General features: G+C 61.1%; 1 long non-coding RNA gene across 1 annotated transcript; it reads left to right on the forward strand.

The window, feature by feature from the left end:
* Nucleotides 1-15,290: 15,290 nt before the first annotated feature.
* LOC120227021 lies at nucleotides 15,291-16,842 on the forward strand. The gene is made up of 3 exons (XR_005527149.1): nucleotides 15,291-15,634; nucleotides 16,357-16,449; nucleotides 16,728-16,842. It is a non-coding gene; the product is annotated as an uncharacterized LOC120227021 (long non-coding RNA).
* The last annotated feature ends 617 nt before the right edge of the window (nucleotides 16,843-17,459 follow it).

Genomic DNA, 17,459 nt, shown 5'->3' on the forward strand with positions numbered 1-17,459 from the left:
GGGATCAAGTGTGGGACCACGTGTGTCCTGTGGGGGGGGCTGTCCCGTGGGATCAAGTGCGGGACCACGTGTGTCCTGTGGGGGGGGCTGTCCCGTGGGATCAAGTGTGGGACCACGTGTGTCCTGTGGGGGGGGCTGTCCCGTGGGATCAAGTGCGGGACCACGTGTGTCCTGTGGGGGGGGCTGTCCCGTGGGATCAAGTGTGGGACCACGTGTGTCCTGTGGGGGGGGCTGTCCCGTGGGATCAAGTGCGGGACCACGTGTGTCCTGTGGGGGGGGCTGTCCCGTGGGATCAAGTGTGGGACCACGTGTGTCCTGTGGGGGGGGCTGTCCCGTGGGATCAAGTGTGGGACCACGTGTGTCCTGTGGGGGGGGCTGTCCCGTGGGATCAAGTGCGGGACCACGTGTGTCCTGTGGGGGGGGCTGTCCCGTGGGATCAAGTGTGGGACCACGTGTGTCCTGTGGGGGGGGCTGTCCCGTGGGATCAAGTGCGGGACCACGTGTGTCCTGTGGGGGGGGCTGTCCCGTGGGATCAAGTGTGGGACCACGTGTGTCCTGTGGGGGGGGCTGTCCCGTGGGATCAAGTGTGGGACCACGTGTGTCCTGTGGGGGGGGCTGTCCCGTGGGATCAAGTGCGGGACCACGTGTGTCCTGTGGGGGGGGCTGTCCCGTGGGATCAAGTGTGGGACCATGTGTGTCCCATGTGTGCATGTGCCCCCGTGCTGACCTCCGTGGGCGTCTCTGTTCCGAGAGCACTGTGCACACAGAGCTACTGCCTGGGGCCTGAGGCGAGCCTCCCCCTCCCCCTCCCCCTCCCGCGTGGAGCCCCGGGAGGCAGCAGCCCCAGCCCCGGCTGGGCGGGGTCTCAGGTCCCCCTGTGTCCCGAACGAACCCAGTGCCAGTTGGCCCCGGGCGTCTGGAGAGCGGAGCTGCGTGGACACAGTGTCACTTTGGGGCCACACCCCACCCCACCCTCCCCGTCCTCCCCCCACAAGCTGATTCAAACGCGTCCCGGCAGGGCCCCCGGACTGAGGGGCTGAGTCAGCGAGTGAGTGACCGGCGACAGGCTGGCCCAAATACCGCCGGCTCTGAGCGTGGCCTGGAGCCCCTCCAAGGATGAGCTAACCGGGGCCACACTGGAACTGTGCCCGTGTGTCCCCAGAGCTGCTTGAGGTCGCCGTGTTCCTCTCCTGGCCTGTCCGGCCTTACTGCCATCAGCAGCAGCTCCCAGCGCCTCGTCCAAGAAGGTTCCGGAACATCCGCTGAGCCTTCCGCTTTCGGAAATGAACAGGCCATGGCCTGTGGCTGCAAACCCTCCTCGGGGAGAGCAGGCTGTGTGGTAGAGAGCTGCCTGATGAGCCCCAGGGTCCCTGGGGAGCCGCTTCCCAGGGGCAGGGGACGGGGGCAGGACCGTGGGCTCTGCGGGGTCCCGATGTTTGAGGCGGTTCCTGCGGGGAAGCAGAGCCGGTCCCCGCCCAGAGGGCCTGTCTTCCCAGGGCTGGGGCAGTGGCCGGGGCGGAACGACTCAGGGACGGGAAACAGCCTTTCCAGCAAGATGACGCGGAGGGCAAGGGGGTGAGGGCGTTTCCGGCAGCCTGGTGTGTGTGCACGTATGTGCTCGTGTATGTGTGTCTGTGCGTTTGCTCACGTACAGGTGCACATGTACACGTGTGCATGTACACACGTGTGTCCCGGTCTACACGTGCCCTGTGTGTGCATGCGTGTGTTCCCTGTGTGCACGCACAGCGTATGCTCTTATGTAAGCGTATGCATGTGCACACGCACATGTGTGTTCTCGTGCGTGTGCATGGAGATGTGGATGTCTGTGTGCCTTGTGTGCACACACGTGTGTGGGTGTGTCTGTCTGCATGTGCTTACATATGTGTGTGTATGTTCATCTCCGTGTGTGCGTGTGCATGCGTGTGGTTGTGTAGAGTGTGCGTGTGCACACATGTGGTCATGTCTGCGCATGTGTGTCTCTGTGCATGGGTTCGTGTGCGTGCACATGTGCATGTGTGTGTGTCGGGGTCTGCCCTGTGCACCCCCTGATAAGGAAAGAGCAGGCAGAGAGCCGGCTCTGTTCCCTTTCCTGGGGGCTCTGACCCCCTCCCCTGGTGAGCTCACCCCGGCGCAGACCGTGGGGCTCTCACCGCCATCCCTCCTGGGCCCAGAGCCTCCCCCTGTCCTCCCTGGGCCACGGGCCGGGGCAGCAGAGCGGGGCTGCCCTGATGAACCCCGAGCAGAGGGGAGGTGGAGAGCCCACCTCTCCCGCACTCGCGGGGCCCAGTCCTGAGGCGCTGACCCCCCGCACTGAGGAGGAAACAGCCTGGTGAACGCGAGTTCACCCCTGCTTGCAGGCGCCGAGAGCCTCTTTCTGGGAGGGGTGTCTGTGTTCCCATCGGCTCTTCTATGCCATCAGTGTAGACAGGGACCCCAAGGCCCAGGAGGAAGGGTTCGGGGCCGCGTCCTCACCGTCCTCACCGGACCTGGATCAGGGACGGATGTGCTCGCGGAGGGCAGGGGAAGCCGCTCCTGCCTTTGGAATGTGGGGGGCAGTTTAGCGGAGAGCGGCCCCGCAGGCGGCAGAGCGGGTCCCTCTTTCCAGCTCGCACAGCCCTTCTGTCGGGAGGGCTTCTCCCACCGAGGAGGCGGGGCCCTCACCTGGGGTCCCATGAGAAGCCTCCAGAAGGCCTGGTTAGTAATGCAGGTCCCCGGGTCGCCGCCCAGACTCCCAGGGCAAGGTGGCGAGGGGGAGAGCCGGACACTTGCGTGGCTCCAGCCGCAGGCCGCTGGTGTCCCGGAGCGTGGGAACCAGAGCGCGGGCACGGGGGCGGTGTCCGGGCCGTTGAAGCGCTCTGCACGTGCTCTCGCGCTCATTCACCGGATCCTGGGTCGGGACGCTCCGGTGCTGGGGATGCAGCCGTGGGTGAGCAGACCCGGGCCCCGACCCAGCTCGTGGCCCTCACATTCTGGCGGGGGCCGTGCGGGAAGCGGACAGCCCTGGGGGGTTACCCGCGGAGCCCTTCCCCTGCCGAGGGGCTGCGTCTGCACAGGAGGCCGTTCGCAACGCCAACCGCTGCCGCGTCAGCCCACACACCATCCTTATTCATGATGGATGCTGCTAGAATTTCTCCTGCACGGTTGGGCCGATCAAATATACGTGGCGGCACAGACAACCCAGCAAAACGGAGGCAGTGGGGGGAGAGCTCCCGCCGTGAGGGGGGCGCGGGATAAGCGCCTGCCGAGTGAGCCCCGATTAACCCCCACCCCCCGGCCCGGCCCTGTGACTCTGGCAAGACTGAGCCCCAGGCCTTCCCTGAGGGATCCCAAAAGAGGAAATCCACGTGCCTGTAACCCAGGGGACCCATCTGTCATCAGGACACGCTCTCTGAGCACCTGCTGTGTGCCCGGCACCCAGCCAGGGGCCGAGAAGGTCATGCGCAGGGCAGGGCCGTGTCCTGGAGCCCTGTGTCCCGGGCGGTGGGAGCACTGAGTCTCAGGGACCCCTACAGCTTCGCCTGGGGCAGCAGAGCGCGTTGGGTGCCTCCTCCCGCATGGGTGACCTCGGGGGACACGGATCGGGAAGGACGTCTCGAGTTCGCTCCGAGCACAGTTTGCTGTCACTGGTCCTGAGGCAGGTTCAGCGGCCGCCAGGGCCTCGATGGGGCTGTGTGTCCCTGGATGCACAGGGGTCGCTCAGGATTCCGCTCACGCCCCCCGGAGTCACGCAGGATATAGCACCTTCCGTGTCGCGGCCACTGGGGAGCTGGTGGTCCCAGCAGGCAGAGCCCGAATCGTGCAGATTTGGACCATATGTGTCATGATCCGGGGGGATGAGAAGGGAGGGCGGAGCATGTTCGGGGGAAGGTACCTCGCCCCCTGCTACCAGCGCCCAGGAGAGCCGCCAGGGGCCGGGCCTCCCCTTGCTGACGAGCAGGGTCTCTCCTAAGGGCCGGCTGTGGAGCAGGCGCCGGGGCCGTCGGTGCTGCTCATCTGCAGCCCGGCCCCCGGGAGACGCAGCGCTTGCCGGCCACGGAGATGCCACCAGGGAAATGCCAGTTATCCTTAAAACCTTTGTATCAGTGGCTTCCCTCATTCTGCAGGGAGGATGGTGGGGGCTGAGGGTGGAAAACCTGTCTCTCCCTCTCCCTCTCCCATTGCATCTGAAATCTAGTGATTGTTTTGCACATAATTATAGAATAAGAGCTGATGCAAATTTCTTTTAATTTATCTGACTTGGAGAAGTCAGGGGCTAACGTGGAGATCTCATATTAAATAGTTTAAAGAAGCTTTTTTCTTCTGTTCCTTGATACGGAAAAGTCAGAAGCAGCTGAGTTCCCACCCCTGATGCTAATTAGCTTAATCTCCAGGCCCTGGCATATGTCGCCTTTTTTTTCCTCCTAAAAATGGAATAAAACTATTAAATAATTACTCAGAACTGCGCTGAGTGGTTCTGTATTGGAGGAGGAGGGAATTTGTAATCCATCTCTTCCCTGGCAGGTGGGTCTGCAAAGCAGGCTTCCTGGTGCAGAGCTGAATTTCTGAGATGAGAGCTTTGTGATTTTTCTGTCGTTCCTCCTGGATGCTCTCATGTATATGGGGTTCAAGGTACCCATGGGTGGGGCCCACCCTCTGAGGGAAATGCCTGGTCACTTAGGATCATGGAAGCATCCAGAAGTCTGTAAGAGCTGAGAGCCAATTGTGAAACGGTGATGGTGAAACTTGGGGGAACTCTCACCATCCGCGTCGATTATTCATGAACCTAACTCATCAGGGTATGTGCGTTGTCATGGTAACAGGTGGTGGAGATGATGCGCTGAGAGACGTGGAGAAGGTGTTTTGTAAGTTCAGACCTTTGGTTGCAAGTGAGTGAAGCCTCGTTCTCGCTGGAGGAGAAACGGTGTCTCTGTTTGTTTGTAAACTTTGAGGGGCCGCCGTCAGTGTCTCCCGCTCAGCAGCCCTATCAGGACCCCTGCAGCGCCCTCCGTACTAACCCCCCCCACCCCGAGTCTAAAGCGTCAGCACACGGCCACGTTATGATAAGCAGCACAAGGGCGAAGTGTTGAAAAAGAGACTTAAGTACAGAGAACAAGCTGAGGTCGCCAGAGGTGGGGCCAGGGCAGGTGGGGGATGGGCATCGAGGAGGCCACTTGTTGGGATGAGCAGTGGGTGTTGTAAGCAGGTGATGAATCACTAAATTCTCGTCCTGAAACGATTACTGCACTACATGCTAACTAACTTGGATTCAAATTAAATAAATGAATAAATAATAAATAAGGGATTTGATAACAGTCTGGGGTGTGTGGAGGTTTAAACATGGAAGGTGTAGAATTCACCGTGCACGATGTAGAGGCAAACACACACACAGAGTTAAATTCGCTCTTCTGAAAGCCACAGATGAGGGTGCAGAGTGGCTACCGGGGGTGGCGGAAAGCTAGCAGGACTCCCTGGGCGGTGGCCCCACGCTGGGTGCCCGCGAGGCGGCTCACGGCCGGGCGTGTGCGCGTTCCCGGGTGCCTCACCCCCTGGTGGCTGGAGGATGTCAGGCAAGAATTTCCGTTCCTTCCAGCCTCAGTCTCCCTGTCTGTGATATGGGATCACGACAAAACCGATCTCAGGGCCCTCGGGGTTCGGTGAGGCCGTCCCAGGAAGCATGGCCGGCGGAGGCGGCAGGTCCCCAGCGGGTGCCGGCCGGGGGACTCCTTCCAGGTCGCCTGCAGGAGAAAGCCTGTTTGCATCAGTCAGGGCTCTCCGGTCATAAGCGACAGACTTTCGTGCAAACAGGCCACGGTGAAGCAGAGTGCGTGTCGCCTGGAATGAGGAAAGTTCTAGGGACTGACATACAGCTGGCTGGTCCAGGGCTCGCTGATGACTGGGTCTCAGGCCCACCCTCTGTGGACCTCAGCAGGACCCCTCAGCTCCCCATGGGACCTCCCGTCCCCTCATAGGGAAGCAGGGAGACGGCACGGACGGAGGATGAGGTCACCGGGGAGAGTGGTTTGCCGAAGGCAGGGACAGAGAGCTCACCTCCCAGGCCCCCTGACCCGCGGTGCGGCCACCTCCCCACTGCAGCCCAGCCGGCCTGAACCTGCCTTCAGAAATGTCAGTCCCGAGCCCTGCACGGAGAGGCCTCCTGATCCCCCCCCCGGACCCCCCAGCAGCAGGACACCTCGGCTTGGAAGAGTTCTTTCCCTTGAGGCTTTGCTTCAGGCCAGCACACGACTGCATTGTTCTACTGCGCCCCCAAAGCTTCCTGGGGTCCCCTCGTCTGGGGTCTGAGCCCTTCGGGGCTAGGCACCAGCTTGTTCCCCCAGACAACTGGGGTGGGGTGGGGGGCTGGGACCGCCCTCCCGCCCCCCCCCACGCCCGCTGCCTGCTCCTGACACTCGGCGTCGACCTCGCTTTGGGGTGACCATGTGCGTGGGGTTTCTGCTGGCGTTCCCAGCGCTTCTTGAAACGCTTGAGCGGCACGAGCATGTGCTTCTAAGCTGTATTTCTAATCGGTTCGTCCTGTGGAAAGACAGCCAGCAACCTAATGAAAACAGAACTCATGTGATAAGGGCCTCGAGGCCAAACGGAACACACAGTCTCGTAAGTTAGGACAGGCTCACCTGACGTGATGAATTCGGGGGCCGCCATCAGGAGCGCGGCGCTCTCAGTCACAGGCCTTCTGTATTTGCTCGTTCTTCTGTCCCAGGGATCCTTGTCAGACAAATGCAGTAATTACTTCTCTCCTGTTGCCGTGCCCAGCATGCTGGATTTGGGAAAAAGATTGACTATAGCACGGTACGGGAAAGGCCCTAGCAAATTATGCCACGGGGATGTTTGCAGGGGTGAAAAATAAAAGTGACTTCAGCCAAAAAAACACAAAACCCTGGTCGGTATGGTCTGAAAGTTTGTGTCCTCCCCAAATTGATGTTTAAATTTTACCCCCCAGTGGGATGGTGTCAGGAGGTGGGGCCTTTGGGGGTGATTAGGTCATGAGGGTGAAGCCCCCATGAATGGGACATGTGTTCTTGTAAAAGACCCCCAGGATCCCCACCTCCTCCACCACGTGAGGGCACGGCACGAAGACGGCATCTATGCGGCGGGAGGGGGGGTCTCAACAGGCACCGAATCCGCCGGCCCCTCGATCCGGGATGTCCAGCTTCCAGAACCGTGAGAAATCAGCGTGTGTGGTTGGTACGTCCACAGTCTCTGGCGTCCTGGCGGCATCCTGACACTTGTCATGGCCGTGGAACTTACTGCCAGCCTCCCTCTCTTCCTCCCAAAATGAAGGCATGATGTTTGGCGGACTCTTGGTTCGATATCATGATAGTCCCCGAAGGCCCCGCGATGTGACGGCAAGTCCTCATTCACTGGTGCTGGAGACTTGGGTCTGTCTCAGGTAAACAGGGGATCATCTCGAAGGATCACAGGGATGAGGAGGGATTTGCCAAAGAGAATGAGGCCGAATGTGTCTCTGACCCCATCCCCCAGGGCCAGGCCGCACCGTGCCTGAGGGAGTCGTGGACACCGTGTCCCGCCAGCCAGTGCACAGAGGTCGTTGGCTGGGCTGTCGTATAGCTACCATACTCATCAGACACCTCAAGTGGTTCACTGTTTTTAATAGTATCTTTGTGTTTTATTTTTGAAGCAGATAATAAATACAGAGGAAAACATCTAAGTGTGTAAAGCATTGTGGGGAAAAAGTCAGTCTCCTGTCCTTGATCCCCTGACCCCTTGTCTCTGTCTCCAAGGACAAGATTTGACCAGATTCTCCACCCCAAGAGGTGGACCGAACACTTACTACCGTGAGGCGCAGTGCTAGGAGCCAGGTAAAGGCCATCCATCACCTCGCGCTCAAGTAAGACCCTGTCCTGACGGCTGAATCTCTTGAGTGCTCTTATGCTACCCTAATCCTAGACACCCCCTGCTCTGTCTTAACCCTCACGGGCATGGGTATTATCAAGCAAATCAAGAATCACAGACTTTGGGGGGGCTCAGGGGACAGCTAATGTACTTTCCCCCAATCTCTGACCTGTCCATCAATGGCAAGTGAAATCGAACGTGGCAACGGGAGAGCACGGGGTCATCAGGAAGAGTCAGCCCTGGGTCACACAGATACCACTTTCCTGGCTCTTACAGCTCCTCCAACCCCCAGAGCAGCTCAGGTCTGGGAATGTTTGATCCATGATACATCATGGCGACTCCATTGTGGTTAAATAGCCTTAAGGAGCCGACGAAGGACGCTCCAGCCTGAGACAGGAAGTAAGCAGCTGGGGAGGTGTGGCCGGGAACCCAGGGTGGGAGGGGTGTGAAGACACAAGTGAGTTTTGGAGCAGGTGTGAGCAGCCCAGGACACGCCAGCGACAGACTGCACCCCACCAGTGCGCCCGGCCTGGACAGACGGCGGTACACAGGCGCGTGTTTCCACAGGCGCCTCCTCTGGTGGGAGAGGCCGTGGAGGGTCTTTAGGTCGCCTCCCATCTCGGGTGGGGACTTAAACGGCAGAGAAACACTGAAAGCCTTGGGAAACAATGAAGGAAAGAAGTGTGCGGAGATTCCCGTGGTCGCCTCGGTGACCCGGCGTCCTGACAGAGGGTGACGCAGGACCGTGGCGGTGGGTGGTTGTTTCTGAGGAAACTGGGCTTCCTTTCTCTGAGGTGGTCTTCTAGAAATGACACAGGGCGGCGGGAGCAAGGTGCCCGTGTGCCCGCGGTGCCCGCGGCGGGGGCTTGGCGGCTGGGGCAGGAAGGCGCCTCCCTCGTCAGAGGCCCTGAATCAGCTCCACGGGGCGGCAGGTGCCCTCGGTGCCGGTCCCGAGGCAGAGAGAGGGCTTGCTGGCCGAGCGCTGGCTTCAGTTTGCCGAGTCCAGGAGCTCAAGCCGCGTTACCAGAGATGAGTGTCCGACCCCTGCTTGGCTCCCTTCCCAGGCAGCCCACGTTTTCGGAGCAAGGGTGTGGCCCCTGTCAGCCTGGTGGCCCCGAGATGAAGGAGGGAGGGCAGGGGACAGTCCCCAGAACACGGGTGACAGGTGTGAGCGCCTGCCCGCTGTCCGCGTGCACCTCCTTCCCTGGCGTGAGAGGAGACACGGAAATCACCCGACAAGGTGCACCGTGGGCGTAGAGATGTGGCCGATTTTCCGCGTTAACATTCAGCAGCTGAGAGCTGCAGGGGCTGAGATGCAGGGGTTGAGCTGCAGGGGCGTGAGCTGCAGGGGCGTGAGCTGCAGGGCCTGAGCTGCAGGGGCTGAACTGCAGGGGTTGAGCTGCAGGGGCCTGAGCTGCAGGGGCTGAGCTGCAGGGACTGAGCTGCAGGGACTGAGCTGCAGGGGCGTGAGCTGCAGGGGTGTGAGCTGCAGGGCCTGAGCTGCAGGGGCTGAACTGCAGGGGTTGAGCTGCAGGGGCCTGAGCTGCAGGGGCTGAGCTGCAGGGGTTGAGCTGCAGGGGCGTGAGCTGCAGGGGAGTGAGCTGCAGGGGCGTGAGCTGCAGGGCCTGAGCTGCAGGGCCTGAGCTGCAGGGGCGTGAGCTGCAGGGGCGTGAGCTGCAGGGCCTGAGCTGCAGGGGCTGAGCTGCAGGGGCTGAGCTGCAGGGGCCTGAGCTGCAGGGGAGTGAGCTGCAGGGGCTGAGCTGCAGAGGCTGAGCTGCAGGGGAGTGAGCTGCAGGGGCGTGAGCTGCAGGGCCTGAGCTGCAAGGGCTGAGCTGCAGGGGTTGAGCTACAGGGGCATGAGCTGCAGGGGCTGAGCTGCAGGGGTGTGAGCTGCAGGGCCTGAGCTGCAGGGGAGTGAGCTGCAGGGCCTGAGCTGCAGGGGCTGAGCTGCAGGGGTTGAGCTACAGGGGCCTGTGCTGCAGGGGCTGAGCTGCAGGGGTTGAGCTGCAGGGGCCTGAGCTGCAGGGGCTGAGCTGCAGGGGCTGAGCTGCAGGGGCGTGAGCTGCAGGGCTGGCCAGGTGCTTAAGGGGCTGATCACCCCCTCGCTGCCGGCGCTCTGCGGGGAGGCTGGCCCATCGGCTCCGTCCCGGCTGGCGATCTTCCACTTTCCTCACTACTTTTCGTTTCTTCTTTTTAAAACCCCCTCCCTCCCATCTTCCCATCCCGTCCCCTTCCTTTCTCTCCAGCTGCCCCCTGGGCTGGGTGCAGGCCTGGGTGACCGGGGGTCCCCACACCCGAGCCCCCCAGGCACGCAGAACGATGCACTCTGCACACGCCCCATGTCCACCAGAGGCCCCGGGGCCCGCAGAGTCCCCCCTTCCCCCCTCTTCCCCCGGTAAGCAGGCGGGGCTCTGGGGCTCCGGACCTGGTGTGTCGCCTTGATCAGCCCCGTGTGGTTGTGTAAATGCCAACCCTCTCAGTTCCAAACTAAAAAGGGTGTGGTGTTGGAGCCAGCGTCATAGACCTCGGGCCTCAGGCAGGTGGGACCCAGGGCTCTGGTCAGGCCCCTGGGAATTTGTTTTTTCTCCCTTCTTCTTGTGGGGAGGGGAGGGGGCAGGTGGGGGAGGAAGGAGTCAGTGGGGGGGAGGGGAGGGACCCAGTGGGGGGGAGGGAGCAGGTGGGGGAGGAAGGGGCCAGTGGGGGGGAGGGGAGGGACCCAGTGGGGGAGGGGGGCAGGTGGGGGAGGAAGGGGCCAGTGGGGGGAGGGGAGGGACCCGGTGGGGGAGGGGGACAGGTGGGGGAGGGGGGCAGGTGGCTGCCTTTACCCTCATCCTTCCTGGCACCCCGGGAGGGCGGGAGAGGAAGGCCAGTCCCCTTGGACGGCAACGGCAGGGACTTCTGGCTTTGTTCAGCTTTGCTCTTGTCCAGGCCGGGGCGCCGCGGCGAGCGTATGTGGCCTGCGGCCTGCTGGAGGGCTGGGCTGTAATGACCCCGCAGTCCTTGCAGTCACCACAGGACGTCGCTGGTGCTGCCTGACGTGTGGAGGTCTGGGCCTCCTTACCCTCCAATATCACCTTGTTTCCTTCCATGTGAGCTTTGAGGGGGTGGCCCACGTGTGAGCACCAGGTCCCCCCGGCCCACCGCCAGGATCAATTCCTGCCCCCCTGAGACCTGGCTCTCAGCTCAGGTCCTGTGTCCCATGGGTTCCACATCCTGGACACTGTCTGGTGGCCGCCGCCGCAGCTGGTGTCGTTTGATCTGGACGGGCAGACGCTTCCTCGGCTTCTGTCCCACCCGCACAACTCTGGTGCCCTTGCTGCATCTCTGTCCCTGTGCTTTGGCCACAGACCACGGGTTCCCGAGGGCAGGTCCCACCTCCTCCAGCTTTGTGTCCTCAGCCTGCGGAACCATGGGCCTCCCTCATGAAGACCCTTCATTCATTTGTTCCCTCGACGGCATTTATTACACTCGGGAACATCCAGGGGACAGCCCCGCTCTGACGGTCCCCACAGTGCGGTGGGGGATGGGCGGCAAATGAGTGAACCCCGAGCCTGGCATGGCCAATAGCAACGATGTAGGGGACGGCGCCATGGTCAGGAGGGAGTCGGCCCCATCCCGGGACCCCTCAGGACTGGCTGTAGACAGTTCCCAGTGCCCCGTCCAGGCGGTCCAGGAAGGTGGGGTGCTCCCTCGGACAAGGCGAGCTGGGAGTGGCTCAGGGCGGGGCACCTTTGCCCCACAGGCTAAGCCTACAGCCAGGGCCACAGGGGGTGCAAGGGATGCTGGGAAAGGTGGTCTCCTCAAGGGATGTTCAGAAATGCATTGTCTGCAAAGCTTCTGGAAAATGTAGTCTCTGGTGAGAGCTGGGTCAGCTGCCATCAGAGGACGGGCGTCCACCTGAAAGGGGGAAGGGGAGACGGAGCCGTGGGCATAGAGTTGCTGCTGTGCCCTGCGGAACCTGGTTCCCTTAAAGGCTCATGTCTTTTATTATAGTCTGATGTGTTGGGAGTAGGCGTGCCACGGTGAGGTGAGGAGGTAGCGGTGCTGTGTGACCAGGATGCGCCTGGTCATTAAGGAAGCTGTCCTTGAAGACACTTAATGGGTTTGCAAACCCGTGTGTCCTCGAGACCAGACAGGACATGTAACCGTGTGAACCGAATGAGTATAGAACAGGTGTGTGGGGGTGAAACTAGACCCACCTGAGAGGACGACACATTAATGACTGATTTCAGAACTTGTTGAGTCCAAGCAAAGCGGTTTTGAGGGCAGGACACACAGCCCAGCAGCTGCTGAGCAAACCACGCTGCGCACAGTGCCAACACAGTGTCCACACCCACCGCTTAGGTGCACACGCACTCGGGAGTGTGCCGAACACCCTCGCACACGCAGATGAAATGCTAACCACCCCTCATTTGTCTGTTTCGTACATTCATACGCTCACTTTCTTGGTGGAGACCCCGGAACCCCCATATGTCTGCCCCTCTAAACCAGGTCGCGGAAAGCCAGAGGGTTTCTAGCTGAGCCTCATGGTCCCCGCCCATCCCAATTGCCACCCTCCAGGGGCCTGGTCGTCACAGCTCAGCTCAGGTGGCTCTGGTGCATGACAAGTCGGTGATGCTGAGGTGGCGCAGGGTCAGGAGGGAGCCGGCGGTGCACAGACCACGCAGGCGCTCCGGGGGCGAGGAGCTGAACTCAGTGCAGCGGAAGAGCTTCGATTCGGATTAGAATCGCCAGGAAAGAGCATCACGGACATACAGGGGGCCGGGCCCTGAAGTGACCTCCTCCCTGAGTTACCTCCCCAGGGGGGTCACCGGTCCTTCAGTGGGACCCCCAGCCGCACACATGCACGCACACACACACACACACACACACACACACACACACAGGGGAGTCATGGACCTGAACTGGAGGCCAGCAGGGGTCACGCCTCCCCCGGCCTCCATGGAGCGGGGCCCCATCTCAGCCTGGAGCAGCTCGGCCCGGCCTGCACCTGCTCCATGTGGGGCGCGCGGGGGTGGAGAAGACTCCAGACGAGGCGCCGGCCCGCCACATCAGCGCTTCCCGGACTCCGTCCTTGCTGACAGCTCGCGGCCGGAGCCCAGCAGCTGGAGTGGCCGCGCGGCCGGGGAGGGGCCCTGAGGGGGGCTCTGCACGTGCCGCGGGGCGACACCTCCGTCCGTCTCCCGGCAGCTGCCCCGGAGTGAACTTCATCCCGGCTCGCGAACCGCACCTTTCATTCTGCCCGGCGGAGAGCCGGCTCTGGGCCCAAACAGAGGGTGTGCGGGGCCTCTCGACCTGCGGTGGCCGATTCAGAGCCGGAGGCTGAGCGGGGGTGCGGGGACCCCGCGCTGCAGGAGCCCCTCTCGCGGAGGCCTCGTCCCCCAGCCGCGGCCTCCCTGGTTCCGCCCCGCAGGACCTGGCCCTGCGCTAGCAGGGGTGCGGGGAGGGGAGGGGGCTACCCCATCCCCGGGAGTCCGCACGGCATCAGGACTGCTCAGAAGAGTAATTATGTAAATTAGCCTCGTACATCAAGCGTCCTATCTTATCGCACCGCCATGTCCCGTTGCATCCTAAGAGCTGACGAGGAAGACACCCACGGCCCGTTCCCACAGGGAGACCGTGGAGGCTCAGAGAGGGTCAGGCACTTCCTGGAGGCCACACAGCAGGTCTGGGCGGCCCCGGGAACAGAACCACCAACGGCCCCAGAGCCCAAGATTTGCCTGCCGGCTACTTCCTGCCTCCTCATCCTCCCACCTCTGATCACATGCGCTCAGCCAGGGGCTGGGCTCCTGCCATGGTGCCTTGGAGCCCGCAGAGAGCGGGGCACCCTCTTCACAGGGAACCCCTCCGTCACTGCCCCGGGGGCGGCCCCTGCTGAAAGGAGGGGAACGTGGGAGGAGCCTCCAGCACTGAGCTCAGGGAGAGATCCCGGGTCCCACAGCGTCCCCGCTGCCGGGTGTGGGGCCCGTTCTCGTCCATCAGGGCCGCAGGGAACATCCTCGCACCGGACTTACTGTGCACACGTGAGGGCCTCTCTGTGGGAAAAGTCCTAGAACAACCCGTGGCACCTGGTGAGTCCTTGAGGAGCGTTCATTAGGTAAGTGTATGGAAGGCGAGCTGTGATGAGCAGGGTCACACATGCAGTCGCTGTGAGTGCACCCGGTGGATTCTCCTTGTCTTCCATCCCCTGCTCACTCGTCACATCCTCACGCCCCCGTGACATCTCACTGTCACCGTGACCACCACCACCAGCAGCAGCAGCAGCACCAATATCACCAGCATCACCATCATCACAACCACCATCATCGTCGTCACCGTCACCATCAGCACCTACACCACCGTTATCATCACCATCGTCACCGTCTCTGCCCCATCATCGTTCTCACGGTTAACGTCTATTGGACACTTCCCTTTACACGGAGCCGGGCCACATCCTTGGCGCACATTCCCGTACCTCATCTTCCCACCGCTCACCTGTCGAGTGAGCTCAGTTACTCAGCGACTCTCAGGAGCGATCCTACCCCTTGGATAGTACCTCTCCTCCTGCGTTATCCTCCCAGAAGCACTCATTGAGTGCTTACTGTTTACCAGGAGGGATAAATTACTCACGTAGTTCTGACAGTAGGGGGTATCGTCCCCATTTTATACATGAGGCAGTAGAACCGCCGGGAGATAAACCCACTCGGCCAACACCACCCAGCCACGGAGAGCAGAGCCTGCATTTGAACCAGGGAGTCTGGTCCCTCAGTAGGACTCGTTATGACCACCCCGCTCCCGGAGACACAGGCCACTATGCTGTGACCCGGCCCCTCCTTCGTACAGAGACCATCCCCCAAGTATCTGGAGAGTCAGCAAGTAGGAGAGCAGTGGGACAAACGCATGGTCCTCAGACCGTAGAAAGGAAGAATTTCGCACGTAGATGTGGTTTCGCTGGGAAGACGTGTTGAGGAAGCAGACGCTCTGGGCACAAGGCTGGCTGTTCTCAGACGATGTGTGAGGCTTCTCAGCAGGCATCTCCGCATCTCGCCAGGAGGCTCCTCCACTCACTTCCCTTTGTTGCAGGTTCAGGGCTTGGACCAAGGTAGGACTGGGGAGAACATGTCCTTACCATGAAGGGCAGGGGTGGGGGTGTCCTAGATGGAGCGAGCTGAGGGAACGGATCACGGGGAAGGCGCAGATCAGACAGGCTGACCCGTGGGGAGAGCTCCAGCCTGCAGAGCGGCGGGTCGGGGTGGAAGTGTGGTCCCGTCCCTGCCCTGCGGACCCCAATGTCCTGACGTCGGCAAATCACCCCAGTTCGGCTCCAGAAGGGGTGGGGCCCAAGGACTGTGCCCACCGCACAGGCTAGATCGGTGAACACCCAGCGTCCGTACTTCCCAGGATTGGATGCCACCTTGCTCTGCTTTGCTCTGGAGATGGGGACTCGGCCCACTCAGGATCGTTCATGGTATTTCCGGAACCTGTAGCCGGGCTGACGGTGTGCACGGAGTCCTGAGTGTCCGCCCGATGGAGCCCTGGGTTAGGTTTCCCCAAGAGTCAGGACCCGGCGTGTCACGTCAGCATCCTCATGGAGAACACCGTGTGGGCTGTGCTCTGCGCACCTGCTCGGGCACCAGCCCTGCGTCCGCTCCGGGCTCCACACAGCGAACCTGGGCTGCGGATGCGTGTCAGCTCAACCCTCTCCTGGGACGTCTGAGCCTTCACTGCAGGGAACAGACAGGCTACCGTGCTCAGGTGCCGCTGGGACAGAGCCCTGAGGATGCACCGTTTCCCTGCAGCCAGGGTAGGTTGTTTTCAGAAATAGACTTGGATTCCTAAGGTTTAACCTCCAAACTCCCATATGTGTGTGTGTGTGTGTGTGTGTGTGCGCGTGTGTGTGTGTGTAGGACGTGGTGTTGCCATGCGTGCCCTCCAAAACAAACTCCCAGGACACCTGGGCTGGGAAACGCTCTCTCTCCCTCCCTGTTTGAGATTCATGAACACATTAGCTCATAAAATCCTCTAAACCACCCAGTGTCCTCAGGAAGAGGAGAGGGCTCCCCGTGGTCAGGCCAGAGCTCCCAAGGCTGCCTTTGAACGTGGGCCTCTCTGTATAGATTGACTAAGAGCTCTGGGAAGCACTGATCCAGAGCACGTTTTTAAATCTTCATTATTAGTATGAGAGCTTCTTTCGATTCCCAATCCCCAGGCAGAGCCAGACACGGCATTGAAAAATGTCAGGCAGGTTTATATTTGTCTTAATACAATCTCAAGTGGCAGACACAACTCAAAGCAGCTGTTGCAAACACTAGACTTCACTGCCTCACATAACAAAAACGCCCAGGGTGACGGCTTCAGCCATGGCTAGATCCAGGGGCTCCTGTGACACTATCAGGGTTCTGTCTTCCCTGAACATCTCACACACCTGATCCCCTTTTCTTGCCTTGGGTCTCCATTTGGGATCTGAGTCTCATGAACACCTGCATCTTCTAGAAAGCTCAGCATTCTTCTTTCTCGGTCATTTAGGTGAAAAATCAGAGTCTCACTGCTCCGCCCAGTGATCCGTGTCCACGCTGGGAGAGTCTCTGGCAAGGGCATCTGGTGATGCAGTTAGCTGGCGTGAGTCACAGAGCCATCCCAGCTCGGGGACCTGCCCCCCACCGCACAGAACGACGGAGGGGAAGGCGCTCCAAGGGGAATGCAGGTTCAGGTCCTGGGCGGGGTGGGTTGCATGCAGATCCAGCAGCACCAACACATGCCTTTCGTCGCGGATCCCCGCGTGCCCTTGCCTTCCTCCCCATGCCGCCTCCGGGCTGGGCCCCATCTTCCGTGCCTGCGGGCCACACCCGGTCCCTTCCCCCAACTGTCCTCACGGTGTGTGTGTGACACCTGTTCAGTGAGACCAGCTCTCGGGACACCTGCGTCTGCACCCGCGCCCGCTCCGTGACCCCCGCCCCCAGCACACACTCCCGCGGCTCCGGGAGTTCCGCTGGCACTTCCGGGGCAGGAGAGTGACTGACTGAACGGACACGAGTCAAGGTGACTTTCTGCTCGGTGAGCGGTCACGGAGGCAGTGAACAAGGCCGCCCCGCGGGACATCCACAACGGGTGAGGCGAGGACTGTGCCCTGCGCCTGCCTGACCCCGGCCAGTGGGTGTGGCCCCTGGGGCAGTCCCAGGTCTAGAGGTGAACTCTCCCGGGGAACCCCAGGCTCGTGGCCGTCCTGATGCTCTGAAAGCACTGAAATAACAGAGGAACTGGTTTCTCTCCAGAATTCCTGGAGTCACATCCCATAATCTGATGGCTGATGGCTGAGGGCCTTTTATCAGGCAGCGTCTGCCAGCGGCAGGCCAGAAACCCAGTGAGGAGTCCACAAGGCCGACTTCTAAGGTGGAGTTCCAGAAAGTTCTAGAACTCCTCCTCCAATGGCCTCTTCCTGGCTTCCTGTTGGGCATGGCAGGAAGTTAGGTAGATGTGAATGACTGTCAATGGAAAACCTCAGGTTATTTTTGGCACCTGATAGTAACTTCCAGAAACCAAGGTGGTTTGGTTTGTTGTCCTACAGGCTCTGACCTCCGACCAGGTTGTGGGAAGTCAGGTTGCACAGCCAGGCACCTGCCTAGTCATCA

This window comes from Hyaena hyaena, unplaced genomic scaffold (genome assembly GCF_003009895.1).
Source record: "Hyaena hyaena isolate Hyena2069 unplaced genomic scaffold, ASM300989v1 scaffold_1935, whole genome shotgun sequence".
Classification (NCBI taxonomy): Eukaryota; Metazoa; Chordata; class Mammalia; order Carnivora; family Hyaenidae; genus Hyaena; species Hyaena hyaena.